This window comes from Triticum aestivum, chromosome 4D (assembly GCF_018294505.1).
Source record: "Triticum aestivum cultivar Chinese Spring chromosome 4D, IWGSC CS RefSeq v2.1, whole genome shotgun sequence".
NCBI classification, from domain to species: Eukaryota; Viridiplantae; Streptophyta; class Magnoliopsida; order Poales; family Poaceae; genus Triticum; species Triticum aestivum.
Window position 1 is genome coordinate 63217920 of NC_057805.1, and position 13371 is coordinate 63231290.

Below are 13371 nucleotides of genomic sequence, written 5' to 3' on the forward strand. Positions count from 1 at the left end.
AAAGGCCCTAAATTCAATTCAATTGATTTTACCTGTGACTTTTTACATTTTTCATAAAACCCAATTCAATTTATTCCACCTGAAAGGGTGAGGGCAACCAAGTCGCTGATGTACTAGGGAGTTATAATTATCATTTTTAATGGCAAATAAAATTCTAAAACAATACAATGCGTGTACCTACTTTGTCAAAAAATCAAATCAAATGCGGTTATTACAAAAAAATAAAAAGTAAAACTCAAGGGCTCCTTTGACTCAAAATATTTTGAGTGAAGTGCACTATAGGTCCTTGAACTATTCCAGAGGTGTCACGTAGGTCCTCGAACTATGAAAAATGGCATCCAGGTCCTTGAAGGTCCTTGAGATACACTAAGTGTATACATACGTGGCACCTCTAAAATAGTTTGAGGACATGGATGACACACATATTCCACTTTGAGGGTTTGGATGACACTTTTCATAGTTCGGGACACCCCTGAAATAGTTCGAGGACCTACAATGCACTTCACTCAAAGACTTCCATAGGAACTTTGGGCGGTTAGAATCCTTGTAATTTTTGTATGGTTGTCACGGATTCGTCAGATTGAAACATATAGGATTTTTTTCCCTAGAGATTCCTTTGTACTTGCGTTTCATAGGAAATTTATCACCCACTCAAATCTCTTGGAAGGAATTCTTTGCTTTTTCCTTTGATGCAATCAAACAAACAAAAATCCAATAGGATTTGGTGAGTGTGACATTGCAATATTGTATTTTTCTATTGCCACATTTTGATAATTCTACGAATAAAAAAGGCCCTAAATTCTACTCCCTCTGATTCAAAATAAGTGTCACGACTTTGAACCAAGGTTGAAATACATATCCAATATGGCCATCCTTTCAAGTGGTAGAAGGTTTCCACGACTTATGATTTCAATCAGTCAAGAGTTTGGACACAGAACTGAGATTAATAATATCTCTCAAAAATTCAACATCCATATGTACACGGATTTCTATGATCGTTTCAAAATCCATATCGAGATTAATAATCTAATCCTTCACAACCTGAGAACCTCATGTCCTCTTGCACTCTGTGACCACTCCAAGAGCACCATCCTAACGCTTATGAGCTCCCTATGCAGCTCGCCGATGGTTTCCTCGAGCACAGACACCTTGTCCTCCAGCTCGTCGCACCTCCTCTTCGCCGCCGCAACCGCGGTCTCCGACAGGTGCCGGCCGCCCGTGGTCAGCGCGCTTTTCACCGTCCGGCCGTCGGCGGCCGCGGCGTCGAGCTCGGCCATGCACGGCACACCCTCCTTCCTGCGGCGCTCGTACTCGTCCTTGACGTGCTTCTGCACCTCCTGGAGCGCGCACTCCCAGGGCACCGCTCCGCCCTTGCCGCCGCCGGCGTGCGCGATGCCGGGAACGGCACGGCGCGACCGGAACGCCAGCGCAACGCCGAGGGCTCCCACGGCAAGGAGCGCCGTCGCGCGCGCGCCGGCCAGGGACTCCTCGCACTGCGCTCTGCCGCCGGAAGGGTGCCTGGCGTGAAGCGCCCTCTCGCCGAGCTTGCGCAGGTTGGACCCGCACTTGGCGAGCTCCGCCCCGCACCGCCGCTCCACGGCCTCGCACTCGGCGAACGCCGCGGCCGCGCGGCGCCGCGCTGTCGCCCCTCCGCCGCGGCCTTCGAGCCAGTGCAGCGCGATGCGCATGGACGAGGCGTAGCTCCTGATCAGGTCGAGGCGGTTCCTGAGCCCGGCGCACGCGTCAAGCAGCTCCGCCGTGTCCTCCACGCACTCGTCGATCGTCTTGCGGTCAATGCCGGCTGGCGGGGCCGGCGTCGCCGACGCGACGAGCCGTCTCTGCGCGGCGGCGGCGAGACCGATGGCGCGGCCGAGCCAGGCGGCGCTGGTGCACGGGGCGATCGGGTCGGCGCGGAGCTCGTCGAGCTCGGCGGCCAGCCAGCGGTCGTAGGCGGAGCGCACCGGCGGCCATGGGGCCACCGCCGGCGACGGCGCGAGCCGCGCAGAGAGGCGTGTAGAGAGCGATCGGAGAAGCGTCGATGGCTTCTTCATACTGTGATCACCTGTTGTTTTCGTTTCTTAGAGGCGAGATGGTGGCGAGCGGAAAGGGAGCTCGAGATGTTGATGTGTTGGTGTAGTGGCGGAGTGGTGCTTTATATACCCCTGCATCTGCCACAGTGACTTCATTTTAGTATTATTTTTCTCATTTCTTCTTGGTATGGCACTGCCTCTGCCTTTGTGCTGTACTCAAAAGTGTAGATGTGTGCTGAATGATTGGAAATTTGGGATCTAGAGAGTGCCTTATGCTGCGTGAACACACAAATTTGCTCCGTGCTTACGCTTTCCATCCTAACATGTCGTGTACAGCCTTACATTATGGGCTAATTATATGTAGAGTTTTCTCCCGAAAAAAAAGAGATTATATGTAGAATTTTGGAAAAAATATCCATTGTGGCTTTTTGGCCAAGCAATGTGTTTCTTACGGAGTACCATGGTAAAAAATCAGATTATTTTTGAGGAACCAGCAGGAGCATTGACTTTTCATAAAGAAGAAAGAGGTGAAATCCCCATAAGTTACCACCATTTCTCTTCCCTTTCGTTGATCTGCATTTTTCTCTTCGCATGTTTAGAAAGGCACAATAGCTATATGTAAGTTTACTGAATTTGCAATTTCGACAAGTCGATTTATTGGGGGAGGAACGGTTGGAGGAGGAAGAAGGTGGGAGAAAGAAGAAAGAAGGGCGGTCGCTAGATCTTAATCTAATGACCGAGAAGATCGACCTACCAAAAAAAATTTCAGACGATTTATGTATAGCCAGTCCAAAGGCACAATAGAAAGGATGCTACTCGGCTTTAGATATACAAAGGCCCTTTAGGTTCACAACAATCTCTGAGCAATTCAACAAGGGAAACAACATGTATTTTGTCACCATTGTCAGATACATCCAACAAAAATTAGGCTCAGATTTTTCGCCCTGCAACTCACCACTCGGCACTTGAAGAGTCTCAAAACCATTTGTAAATTTAAACTATGTTCGTAAAATTAAAAATTCTTCATGGATATGGAAAAAGTATTCATAATTTTTTTTAAATGCTCACGAGTTTAATAATTGTTCAACTTTAAAAAAATCATCGGATTTTAAAATATGTTTGTACATTTAAAGATGTCATGAATATGAAAAATATTCATGAATTCTGGAAGGTGTTCACACCTTTTATAATTGATCACAATTTTTAAAAATGTTTATGAATTATTAAAAATATTCATGTATTTACTTATTTTATGTAAATTTTAAAAATGTTCACGAATATGAAAAAGCCTTCATGGATTTTCAAACATATTCACAATTTTGAAGCAAAACATTTATTAATTTGGAAAAATGTTCGAGAATTTAAATTATGTTCCTGACTTTGGAAATTCATCCATGAATTAAAAAATATTATTGAATTGGAAAAATAAAAGAAATGTACAAATGAGAAGGAAAATAAAACATGAAAAAAAATGGTAGAGGAAAAAAGAAAAGAGAAAAACCGAACGGAACCTTCCCACAAACCGGAAGGACCGACCTACATGGCCAACCCAATAGCGCCTGCGGGGGTCCCCGTTTGCTTGACCGCTTCCGCCGAATGCACGAAATGTGAATTGGCATAATAACCTTTGGGAGAAAAATAGAATTAATTCCAAACCGAAGAACAGTGAGGCAAAGCACGTGTTATCCTCTATTCAAGCAAATACCACATCAAATGATTTTATGAAATACTCCCTCCGTTCGGAATTACTTGTCACAAAAATGGATATATCTACAACTAAAATACATCTAGATCCATTCATTTTTTTGGATGAGTAATTCCGAACGGAGGGAGTAGTTGTACCCCTACCAATTTGGACACTGATCGATGCTTGGGATCCGAGCTTAGAATCTTGATGCCACACTCCTACCCTGCCCCTACTCTACTTGTGCAACAAATAATTGGCGAGAGATGCGATGAGAGGCACGTTGTGTATGCGATATGTGGAAGGCATGCATGCCGAGGTGTGCACCCGGTACAGGCTGTGCCTTGCAGAAAGTGGCCATGCTGTTGCAATTGGAGACCACCACGGATGCACGGCCAGGATCGGTGAGCATGCAAGCCAATCATTCATGCCTACACTACACCATCCAGGACTCCATGATCAGGCCCAAACCATATGTATTAATCAACGACGGTGATGTGTCCCGGCCATACTATTTTTATAATCTGGTTGATCATATGCATGGGGGTGTTAATTTATGCATATGAGTGTTTCTTATGGGTCTCTTTGCCCTCTGTGTGGATAGGATCGTAGCCAGGACACAGCTGTTAGGCAGAAATACTCTGCAGTTTTTTGTACAAAATAGTGTGCACCAATTGTTAGCCACAACCACATCGATGGTCCCGGTTATTATCTCTGTGAATTCTATATGTGCGAGGCAGACAAGTGTTCTGGTTCGGGAGACTTCGTACTTTTTTCTTCCCGGAGAAGAGACTTCGATACTTAATGCAATGCATGATCCTCCTCTTCTTTCCTAAATGAGAAGAGGCCAAGGAGGGCCTAAAGGCTTCTAGGTTGTTAAAGAAAAAATACATGTCAATTGTCTGTAATATTAGAAATGACCTTTATTTTTTCACAATGGAGTCGAGATGTTTTGATATTTCATCAAGTAAGGTCTTGCAGGAAATAACCTTTTTTTCAGTGACCTTTGAATTGGCTCCGGATATTGACTGATCAAACGTGCGTAGAAACAACATGATGTCAGAAAAGGGCCTGAGCTTAGACCTTCATCGTTCTAGCCGGCACGGACGCCGACCAATACGAGCTCACATTCTCCATTCAATTTAAAATTTAGTTTTATTCTAAGTCAAAAATGTCTCCATTTTAACTAAATGTATAGAAAAATGTGTTAATATATACAATATCATCCCTGCAAATATACACAGTACGAAAATATATTTGATTTTATGATGAGTCTAATTAAGCTAATTTGGTGTTGTAAATGATAATATTTGTATACGGACTTTGTCAAAATTAAAGAGATTTGACTTAGGACAAAACTAGAACATCAATCAATTCGGGACAGATGAAGCATCTCAAAACAACCACCACTAGACTTGGTGAAAACCTATGTAAATGAAGGGGAAAACAGGGGGGGAAAGTGCATAGGGGGTGTCGGCGACCATCGGCACTCGAGAAGGTTGTTCGGATATGGTCGCATGCAAACAAAAAACACTACATAAACATTTTTCAGAGAGCACCTTACTTTTTTAGTATGAGTAAGATTTGAGAAACCTTTTTTTTTTGAGTTGTTGATGTTTTTTGGGATAGCTACCCGCTTATTTTAAACGGTTAAGATTTGAGAAATCTTTATACGAAAAAGGGTTTCCCCCCGCTTTATAAATAAAGCAACGAACCAAGCATCTAACATCACAGTACATAGAGTAATCAAGTCAAAGTCATGCTGGGGGCACAGCAAGACAAGCCCCAAACAAAGCTAAAGCTAAAAAAGAAGTTAATCCGGCTCGGGAGGTGGCGGAGGGGGTGGTAGAGGAGGGGCGAAGGCCGATGCCGAAGATCGAAGACCCGCTATGATGATGTCGATGGCGTCCCGGTCTCTCCGCTTGCTAAGCGGTCTCCAAAGCTATAGAAGGCCACACAATTTGTAGATAGCATCAGTCACACGCCAAGGAATCACGCGTTCAATGACTAGCTTATTACGGTTACACCAGAGGGTCCAAGCTAAGGTACCCAACACCACCCACATGGATGGGCGGCTAGCGCTGGGGAGCCTAAGTACCTCCCCAAACAAGTCCGGGAGGTTGTCATGGCACCAGTTGCCACCAACCACCTCCCGGATGCAACTCCAAAAGAATTGGGCCACCGGACACCGGAAGAAGATGTGATTTGAGAAATCTTTGATGTATGGACCTGCAATTCCACAAGATATAGGTTATGTGTTAGAGACTTGTGGCCGTGTTAAAGCAATACCACTTCTCTTTAATTACTTGCTCAACGGTTCAAAGGGGAAACTGGATGTACAGTGTCCGTTCGTAGTATTTTTGTGAAAAAATAGTGGGTCAAGACATGAAAAATAGCATAAATGTTCCCTCCATACGAACATAGCATAAGTGAGGACACATGACCCATAAGTAAACTTTTAGACAAGCGCTACGCTAATCGGTGCAATCAGAACCTAATACCAGCGTGATTAGCTTAACGATATTCTCCTCGCCATTCCTAATCCAACACTGACCAGAATCAGGTACCATCAACGCAGCAGACAAGAAACTTTTGCTTGACCAGTGCACAGACTTTACAAACACACATCATGTGCTTGACAAGGGTAGAATAAAACAGTGATGGCAGGACATGGAGACCATTAGATCCTTGAATGCTCTCCTTGGTCTCCCAACACAAATGCAAGTGCATACTACAAACCTCAACCACCTCTGTTGTAGATCTCGCCTACCTGTCTAAGTGTAAATGGTAGGGTGTTTGTTAGGACGTGCCGAAATTGTTAATGTATGATGCATTTGTTAGCGTGGAACAAAACACTTGTGAGTGGGGAATGAAGAGAACACGTATGTCAGTTTGATTTACACCAATTTAAATAGAGATGACGTTTTCGTTGTGTCCATCAATCTCCGGTGGAAGCCAATTGGAACGGCATGGAAGAATGGATTGTCCAAACTCTATGTAACAACTGGAGTAGCACGTCATCTGATTGGAACTCATTTGACCAGTAACCCAAGTGGCTGCTGTCAAGTGTCAAGTGCTTATGCTATCCGTAAGACAATAATATATGTGAATTATGTGTACCCTTGGAGTCTTCACCAGTTCCTTCATTAGAAAAAAGAAAAAGAAAAGTACTCCCTCCGTCTAGGTGAATAAGTGATCTTAGGTTGTGCACTGTGACCAAGGAGGAGGGGAAAACGAGAGAACTTAATGTTTATTTGCTAATTAATAGCATTGCATGCAATGAACTAACCACTGCATGTCGTATTTGGTAGTCTCAGGTTATTAAAAGCATGCACACCCACATCTTTTATTGGTTGATATGTCAAGAAACAAGAAATGAGGTAGAAGTTAATGCACTGCGCCTAAGTGTTTTGGAATTATTTGGTTTTCATAAGATAACTTACACACCTAGACGGAGGGAGTAGTTGAAAACAGAGTAATGAAATACTCCATCCGTTCAAAAATACTTAAAGTTTTAGGTTTGTCCTAAATCAAACACAATAAATCGTACGTAGTTTTAGTTTATATTTATTACTTTAAATATGCATAAACCAATTCTCACTAAAATACATTGTAAAACGTTCACGCAACAATGCGCGAGCTAGCATCTAGTATACAGAAGAGTACAGTAACATGTCACTGAAAACACCAAAATATTCAATAATCATCTTCACTGTTACCCAGGAAGTAAAGCACCCGCAGCATTGGGAGCACACACCACGTGCTATATTCCTACGGATCATGCAGTGAGTTTCAACCCAAGCTAGACTGAAGAAACAATTGCAAAGAGAGCCTTGTGATTGGGCGGTTGTACAGCCTAACGATCCGAGTTTAATTCATAGAATTGACAGATAATGCACAGTGGTTTCCCCCATTTATCAAGGATTAAGCTTGTTGTGTGGTGAAACCACTCATCAAGAAATATAGCTTGATATTCATTTAAAAATTTATGAGGACCACGTTTATCTTGGTACTCATACTAAAATAGTTGTATGCATCCCTAGTTGGTGCAAAGGCCGGGAAGTGAAAATCTCTCCCATTTTTATTAGGCTCCCCTTCCCTCCCCCTCACGTCGCCTTCCCTCGGGCGGCGCCAGAGACCCCCGATCCTGCACGGCCAACCCCTCCACGCTCCTCCATCCCCAGCCGTCGTTGCTGCCAGCAAGGGCTGCGGTGGCGGCGGGCCATGCACCGCAGATTCAGGGCGGGTGGTCGCCGCGGCAGATCTTGTAAGGCGGAGGCAGCGTCTCACATGGGAAGGCCCGGGGCGGCAGTCAAGGCAGTGACCCTCCTGCGCGGCGGCGATGGGAACCTACATGGCCGGCGGTGTGGCGGCCGCGGGCGCATGGGTGGCTCCAATAGCTGCGGATCTGGTGTCTTGTCCATAAACGTCTCGGTACGGCCTTGGCCGGCCGGTAGCGCGAGGAGGACCGGTGAGGGGCGGCTGGAGGCTCTCTGCTGGTGTGCCGACGGTGGCCCTCGTCTCCACGGCGAGGCTCCGTTCGGTTCCAACCAGCTGTGAGGTTGGGGGGACGCGACTTCCGATGAAAATCGCGCCGACTTCGGTCATGGCGGACGATGGCGGCGTCTATGACGTCGTTCCCTTCTCGAGGCATCGTTGTTGCAGGTCGTGGCACCCCACTCGTGATGCTCCGGGGGAAACCCGAGATCTGGATCTACCGGATCGGACGATGACGGTACCTTCGATGCTGTTGTCCCTCCTGAGGGCATCGTTTTGGAGCAAGTGCTAGTTGGACAGGACAAGCGGAAGAGCTGTGTCTCATCCACCAGAAGACCGACGGCGGATCCCAGTGGCATGTTGCTGCGGAGGTTCGGCGACGAGCGCGTGTGAACGGATACGTGCAGGATGGTGGAGTTGTCTGGCGTCGTGGTGGCGTCGACGGCAGGCCGGGCAAGGTTGATGGGTCAGTTTCTGCACTGGAGATGGACCGGTGAAAGATGTGTTGGAAATATGCCCTAGAGGCAATAATAAAATGGTTATTATTATATTTCCTTGTTCATGATAATTGTCTATTGTTCATGCTATAATTGTGTTATACGGAAATCGTAATACATGTGTGAATACATAGACCACAACATGTCCCTAGTGAGCCTCTAGTTGACTAGCTCGTTGATCAACTGATAGTCATGGTTTCCTGACTATGGACATTGGATGTCATTGATAACGGGATCACATCATTAGGAGAATGATGTGATGGACAAGACCCAATCCTAAGCATAGCGCAAAGATCGTGTAGTTCGTTTGCTAGAGCTTTTCCAATGTCAAGTATCTTTTCCTTAGACCATGAGATCGTGTAACTCCCGGATGCCGTAGGAGTGCTTTGGGTGTACCAAACGTCACAACGTAACTGGGTGACTATAAAGGTACACTACAGGTATCTCTGAAAGTGTCTGTTGGGTTGACACGGATCGAGACTGGGATTTGTCACTCCGTATGACGGAGAGGTATCTCTGGGCCCACTCGGTAATGCATCATCATAATGAGCTCAATGTGACTAAGGAGTTAGCCACGAGATCATGCATTACAGTACGAGTAAAGAGACTTGCCGGTAACGAGATTGAACAAGGTATTGGGATACCGACGATCGAATCTCGGGCAAGTAACATACCGATTGACAAAGGGAATTGTATACGGGATTGATTGAATCCTCGACATCGTGGTTCATCCGATGAGATCATCATGGAACATGTGGGAGCCAACATGGGTATCCAGATCCCACTGTTGATTATTGACTGGAGAGGCGTCTCGATCATGTCTGCATGTCTCCCGAACCCGTAGGGTCTACACACTTAAGGTTCGGTGGCGCTAGGGTTGTAGGGATATTAGTATGCGGAAACCCGAAAGTTGTTCGGAGTCCCGGATGAGATCCCGGACATCACGAGGAGTTTCGGAATGGTCCGGAGGTGAAGAATTATATATAGGAAGTCCCGTTTCGGCCACCGGGAAAGTTTCGGGGGTTACCGGTATTGTACCGGGACCACCGGAAGGGTCCCGGGGGTCCACCGGGTGGGGCCACCTATCCCGGAGGGCCCCATGGGCTGAAGTGGGAAGGGAACCAGCCCCTAGTGGGCTGGGGCGCCCCCCTTGGGCCTCCCCCTGCGCCTAGGGTTGGAAACCCTAGGGGTGGGGGTGCCCCACTTGGTTTGGGGGGCAAGCCACCCCCCTTGGCCGCCCCCCCCCCCCCTTAGATGGGATCTCCAGGGGGCCGGCGCCCCCCCAGGACCCCTATATATAGTGGGGGGAGGGAGGGCAGCAGTACCCTAGCCCCTGGCACCTCCCTCTCCCTCCCGTGACACCTTTCCCTCCCGTTTGCGCTTGGCGAAGCCCTGCCGGGATCCCCGCTACTTCCACCACCATGCCGTCGTGCTGCTGGATCTCCATCAACCTCTCCTTCCCCCTTGCTGGATCAAGAAGGAGGAGACGTCGCTGCTCCGTACGTGTGTTGAACGCGGAGGTGCCGTCCGTTCGGCGCTTGGTCATCGGTGATTTGGATCACGACGAGTATGACTCCATCAACCCCGTTCACTTGAACGCTTCCGCTCGTGATCTACAAGGGTATGTAGATGCACTCCTTCCTTCTCGTTGCTAGTAAACTCCATAGATGGATCTTGGTGATGCGTAGAATTTTTTTTGATTTCTGCTACGATTCCCAACAAGATGGTGGCGGCAGCCTCTGAGAGTGCACCGGTCCGGTATGGGACCCAGTCCCGGTGTGTGGCTGGGCTGGGCATCCGACTTTAGATGTTAGGGTTTGGTGCGATGTCCGTTTGGTATTAGGCCCGGATATTCGGCACACCTTCATCAATGGGATAGGAGTAGCAACAGATGTTGCCTAGATGGTGGCTTCAGGCTGACTGATGTAATACTTTTTATGACCTCTGTGAATAATTAATAAGATGGCCGCATGCATCATCCAGATGCAGAGGCCGGGGGTCTATCATCCTTTAAAAAAAAGACTGAAGACACAAACTGGGAGATCACCCGACGAATCAACCGAATTTAACGAGCCAAAAATGTTCTCATATTATTACCTCAAATATTTATTTTCCATGCAACCAATTCTCCTTAAAGTATATTGCAAAACGTTCACGCAATAACATGTGAGGTACTCCATACGTAAACATATATAGAGCATTTAGATCATTACTTTAGTAATCTAAACGCTCTTATATTTTTTTACAGATGGTGTATCATCTAGCTATGGAAGAGTACATTAACATGTCAGGAAAAAAGAAAAAAATATATTCAACGATCATTTTCACCATTACCCAGGAAGTAAAAGCACCTGCAGCATTGGGAGCACACACCACGTGCTATATTCTTACGGATCCTGTCCTGCAGTTAGTTTCAATCCAATCTAGACCGAAGAACTGACACAAATTGGGAGGTCACCGGACGAATCTAACGAGCCAAAAATGTCCTGGCAATGTTTGACTGAATTTGATTACCCACCAACAGGCAGCAGCAGTTGTAGCGGCAGCAGCCGACCACCGGGGAACAAAACTACAAGCTACTCCACCAGCCGGGGAGTAGAACGGAGAGTATCCAACCGCACCATCGCGTGCCGACGCTCAGTGAGTGGAACGTTTCAGGGGAGCAGATCGATGAAATCCACCGGCGATTTGCGCTACTGTTGTGCTGGGCACATGCCTGCACGGAGCATGGCCGGCGCGTAAACTCGTGGCGTATGGCCGGCTGCCTCGTGCGTGGTACCGATCGTGGCGTATGCCCCCCTGATCTCTCATTAAAGGTTCGACTGCCTACAGAACGAACATCGCCGAAAAGCAGAAACGTCTAGAATTTAAACTTTGATAGACTGTTTTTGATCGAAAAAATATATAACCAGTTCATAGAATGAAAAGAGTGGGAATTAACCTCCTGGCCATCGCAGCCGCATTTTGGCCATGTGGTACGCACTGGGGATTTCGGGGTTTCAATAAGCGTTACAAGACGAATGTTAAGATCTCGTTGATGCCGATCTAATTGATGCTGTGCCGTACATACGGTAACGATCCAGGATCGAATAAAAATTTAAGCAAGGCCGTACGTAGGAGCGGTTGGTGTTGCATCGCCTTTTGGAAGCAACACAAAGCGTCGCCCTCGACTAAGCGTCTCTGTTGGTCACTATCGAACACAAAGTTCGTTGCCAAAGTTATGGACGAACTAAAATAATTAATCCCATTACGTTCACTTTTGTAGGCTACTTGTGGCCAAAATAAGACGATGCGCGATCGGTGGTCAACTTGTCAAACTGGCCAATTATCGACGTATGTATGTTCTCTTCGGGGGGGAGAAAAGATTTCTCATTTAGAAATTGTGCGACGGCATGTTATCTTCAGCCAAACCGAACCTCGGTGCACTTTGCCTCAACTACAAAGATAGCCACTTGCAGCTAGCAAGGATAACCATGAACCCAACCCAGCTGCACGCTCAGCATGCTAGATAATAGAGGGCGTTGATAATTGGTAACAAAGCTGTGATTGAAGTGATAACGATCCCTGTGGCTTTTTCTGGCAAAAAAAAAAAGATCCTTGTGGCTTTTCTCCTGGGAGCGAAAGTAGCCTAATCTTATAGTAGTAGTAGCAACTTGCGCACGATGCATTGAACTGGATCTTAAATACAGTTAGGCGCACTAAGCACGCCAACAATGAGGAGGCGATGCGATAAGCCTCCATTAGTGGGCGGCTAATGCGCGCTTTGGCCTTTTGCATTGCAGGGAACACAGGGCATTTTGCTCTGCCGAATTTAGTTTTGGGGAAGAGAAGAAGAAAGATGGCCAGGTTGTATTTGATGCCGAAAAACATGCAAACCAGTCACGCTGTGTCCCAAGATTATCTCCAGGCAACTTGGCCATGTGTCATGTGTGACGATGTTGGAGAGAACCCTAAACTAAAACGAAGGCGCGAGCATTATTACGTTATTGAAAAGGAGCTTTTGAGTAGGGCAATGCGTTGCTCCAAATGATGGAGAAAATGGCACACAATGTTTACTCGTCTGTCGTCACGGCGTGTTTTACTCCAGGAATCTGTCCCTGTGCAGTGCACAGTATCACGGGGAGGGGAGGGGGCGGGCGGGGGGATGGGATTGGGGCAGGGCGGAATGGGCGCTGCCTGCCTGCCGCCCACATGACGGCGAACGGCACAGCCCTCACAAGGGCATGTTGGCACAATGGACGACAGGTTTGCTCCGGTGCTTGACCCTCTGCCTCCCATGTGACCTGAGCGAGATGAACGGAGGTAACCGCGGCGTGTGCGATGCAAATCACGACGGCTTGTGTTCCTTCTCTCCAACTCGTTCCTGTCGCCGGAACTCGCGGAGGTCTTGAGTTGGCCAACGGGCGAGTGGGCCGGTTAGCCATGGCGACTGGTAAAAGGATGACGAGCACATGGCGAGTCCCTCGACACTTGTTACGGAACACAAGCCGCTTTTGCCAAGGCCAGCGCTAGGCGCCGGCGCGCGGGCCGAAACTTTCGGCCGGTCTAGCCCAGGCCGTTGGATTTAAGCCGTGTGATCGTTGGATCCGGACCAAAAAAAGCAAACAAATCGCCCCAGCTTCTTCTTCCTTTCTCCGCGTACGCATCTAGCCGCCATGGATGA